At 34.3% G+C, this 3,944-nt stretch overlaps 1 pseudogene; it reads right to left on the bottom strand.

Moving 5' to 3' along the window:
- Nucleotides 1–2,680: 2,680 nt before the first annotated feature.
- The window catches only part of LOC102502604 (multifunctional protein ADE2 pseudogene), a 14,762-nt pseudogene continuing 13,498 nt past the window's right edge, over nucleotides 2,681–3,944 (bottom strand).

Raw genomic sequence — 3,944 nt, 5'->3', positions numbered from 1 at the left:
AAAAAAATTACCTGAGTAGAAAGGGGGTTAATTCTTTTTTATAAGCTTGGTAGATTTTTGAAGTGAAGCCATAAGGATCTGAACTTTTTCTTTTTTGGGAGGTTATTTATTACTGACTCAATTTTGTTGTTTACTATGGTTCTATTCAGGATTTCTGTGTCTTTCTGATGCAATTTTTGTAGATTATATGTGTCCAGGAATTTGTCTGTCTCATCCAGGTTTTGTTTGTTGGTGTATAGTTGATCATAGTATCCTCTAATGATGTTTTGTATTTCTATTGTGTCTGTTATAATATCTCCTGTTTCATTGCAAATTTGATTTATCTGGTTTCTTTCTCTCTTCTTGATTTGTCTAGCTAATGGTGTGCAAATCTTGTTTATCTTTTCAAAGAACCAGCTTTTACTTTCATTTATTTTCTGTATAGTTCATGTATTTTCTGTGTAGTTAATTTATTTTCTATTTTATTTATTTCTTTTCAAACCTTTGTTATTTCTTTTCTCATAGCATTTTTTTTTGGATTTTTTGTTGTTGCTTTTCTAGTTCTCTGAAGCATCATGTTATGTTAAGTTCATTTGCCATCTTTCTATCTTTTTTCTTATGTGCATGAATTGCTATGAACTTCCCTCTCATAGCTGCTTTTGCTGTGTCTCATAGATTATGGAAACTCATGTATTCATTATCATTGGTTTCCACCAATCTTTTGATTTTGGTCTTAATTTCTTTAGTAGTTGTGAATTTCTTCAGTAGTTATTCGAAAGTAGATTATTTAGTTTCCATTGATTGTGTATATTTGTGGATTCTTTTAAAATTAATACCAAGTTTAATTCCATCATGGTTGGAGACGATGCTGGATATAGTTTCTAAGCCTCTGAATCTGTAAGGCTTGTTTTGTGCCCTATCAGTGGTTGATCTTTGAAAAGGTTTTATATGGGGGTAAGAAGAATGTATATTTTGTGGTTTTTGGGTGGAAAGTACTAATGTCTCTCAAGTCAATTTAATTTATGGTATCATTTAGATCTTGTATTTCTTTACTTACTTTTTTCTAGATGATTGGTCCAAAGGAGATACTGGGGTGTTGAGATCCCCAACAATTAGTGTGTTGCAGTCTATCTCTTCTTTTGTATCTAGCAGTCTTTCCTTCACATTTGGGTACTGCTGAGTTGGATGCAGAGATATTTATAAGTATTATATCTTTTTGTTGAGTTATTTCTTTTACTACTATATAATGCCCCTTTTTACAGTTTTTGTCTTAAAGCCTATTTTGTCTGAAATCAGTATCGTGATTCCAGCTCTTTTGTGGTTTCTGTTTGTAAGGAATACCTATTTCCAGCTTTTCACTTTCAGTCTATGTATGTCTTTATCCATGAAGTGTGTTTCTTGCAGGCAACAGATAGTTTTTGTTTTATTTTAACCATTCAACCAATCTTTGTTTCTTGATTGGAGAATTTAATCCATTAACATTCAACATTATTATTGATATTTCCAGACTTGTCCATAGCATTAAATCAGCCATTTTCTTGGTTGTTTTTTTGTTCTCTTATTTCTTATGTCTCTTTAGTTTTCCTGGTATAACACTCCCTTCATGATTTCTTCAGGTTGTCTGATATTGGTAAATTATTTCAGGTTTTGTTTATCTAAGAATGATTTTATCTTTTCCTCCTATTCAAAGGATAATCTTGCCAGGTATAGTAATTTTGGTTGGAATTGTTTCTCAACACTTCTAATATATCTTTTCATTCTTTCCTTGCTTGCATTGTTTTCAGTGAGAGGTCTGATGTTAGCCTGATAGGATAACCTTTGTAACTTGACCTTTTTCTCTTGCCAATTTTAACATCTTGTTTTCATCTGTGGTTTTGGTCAGTCTGATTATGATGTGCTGTGGAAAAGATCTTCTTGGGGTGATTCTATTTTGGGTCATTCACATTTCTTGGTTCTGGATGTTTGAATGCTTCTCTAGACTTGGAAAAATTTCTTTCAGGATTTTGTGGAATGGATTATCAATGTCCTTATTAGTTTCTTCACCTTCTGGGAAATCAATTATTCAGATATTTAGACGTTTAGTGGTGTCTAGTATTTCTCGTGTATTGTCCTCATTATTTTTTCCCCAGTCTCTTTGGTGATTTTTTTTCTAGGTCAGAGGTTTTGTCTTCTACATCTGAGATGTGATCTTCTGCATGATCTAATCTGCTTGTACTACTTTTGAGGGAGGTTCCTGTATTGCAGCCTTCATCTCTAATAGTTCTGTTTGATTCTTTTTTTATGGTGTCTTATTCTTCTTCAAGTCATGGAAGGACTTCCTTATCTCCTGGAGCTTGTTGTCTCTTTTCTCTTGCATCTTCTGAAGTTCATTGTCTCTTTCATATTGCATTTTATTTAGTTTTGTCACTATGAATATTCTGAACATTTTTTGTAACATTTCCACAAGTTCGATTGTACTATCTGTAGATATGACGAATTGTTCTTTTCCCTTAGGAGGAGTGTTTTTTTTTTGATTATACATTTCTTCCTAATTTCTGTACTTCTGTTGCTAGAACTGGGTATTCCAATGATTTCCAGTTTCTTGAGAACAGGGTGACCTGGGGCTGAGCTGTAGGATTTTAGCAGAGGAGCAAAGTAGGGGCACACTATGTGCTTCAGGAAACTATGAAGTTGAAAATACTCTTGAGTGGGAAAAAGGCAGTTAGAGGTCTAAGGCGGTCTCCTGGAAGTGGTAGGCACACAGTGGAGTTCCCAAGGCAATCTCTGGCCTCGGTCCTTGATTTCGACTGCCGCTGCCAGGCAGAACCAGGGAAAGATCATATCGCAGTATTTTAATCACTGCAATTTTACTATCTAATTGGGTAAACTCTCTCTCTCTTCCCCCCCTAAAATGTTAATCATTAACAATCATTATTCTCACAGATAAATTTTGTAATCATCCTTTTTTTGAATTTTGTCAAAACATAGTGGGTGCTATCAAATAGTTCTTTGTTTCTTATTAAGCATCTCCTAAAAGACTACATTCATCCTGTATTTAACTGATAGGCTCTACTCTTTATAGTATGAGAATATTTTCTGACTTTTTTAATGCCATTTTATAGTGTTAAAATTGGAAAAGTCTATGAAAAAGAACACAAATAGGTTAAATGAATTATAGACAGCTCAGCATGTTTGAAGTGTAGAATAGGAAGAAAAGTGTGGCCAGGGTTTAGGCTGACTAATCTAGAGGTGTTTTGGATCCAGTCTGTCTGACTTCCAGTCCTAGCTAAGATTCATATCACCTCTAGAACTAACGATGAATTTCATAACCACTGGTCTTTAAAACTGGGACACTAATAGCATTTACTTCACAGGGTTACTGTGAAAAGTAAATAATATATACATGCTCTTACTGTAGTACCTAGGACACAGATTGCTCATTAAACATAGTTGCTTTCTGAGAGCTGGTTGGTGAAATCAACAAGGAGTTATAGGAGAAAATGCCATTACTAAAACTATCTTATAGAACTCTCGTTCTGGCTGTAGTGTAGAGAATGAACTAGATATGAACAATAAACTGGAAACAAAGAGTCTGACTGTGTGTGCATTATTGCCTGGTGGTATATGTAGAGTGTTAGGGAAATGCAATTAAAAACAAAACATTCTGGGCTGACTGGTGGCATGGAGGTTAAGTTGCTCATATGGGTTAATGCATAGTTCAAGTCCCAGACTTGGCAGCTTCAGAATCACACCAGGTGTGTATGTGTGTGTCCAAAATTCCATGCATTTGATAAAGACCTCTCTGGATCACAAAGCTGACAAAGCATCTGTCTCTCATTTTCAAAGATACATATTTATATATTGAAAGGTATTTAAAAAAATCCCTTTGAAAGAATATGTGTGTGTATGCCTACGCAAATATATTCTAGTAAAGTGAGCTGCCTAATAACTACTGCAATTCACCTGCAGTTTTTCCCTCTACTTTT

Source organism: Tupaia chinensis, unplaced genomic scaffold (assembly GCF_000334495.1).
Source record: "Tupaia chinensis unplaced genomic scaffold, TupChi_1.0 Scaffold000093_1, whole genome shotgun sequence".
Lineage (NCBI taxonomy): Eukaryota > Metazoa > Chordata > Mammalia > Scandentia > Tupaiidae > Tupaia > Tupaia belangeri.
The sequence above is the reverse complement of the archived record's forward strand: the minus strand, read 5'-3'. Positions and strand labels throughout refer to the sequence as shown.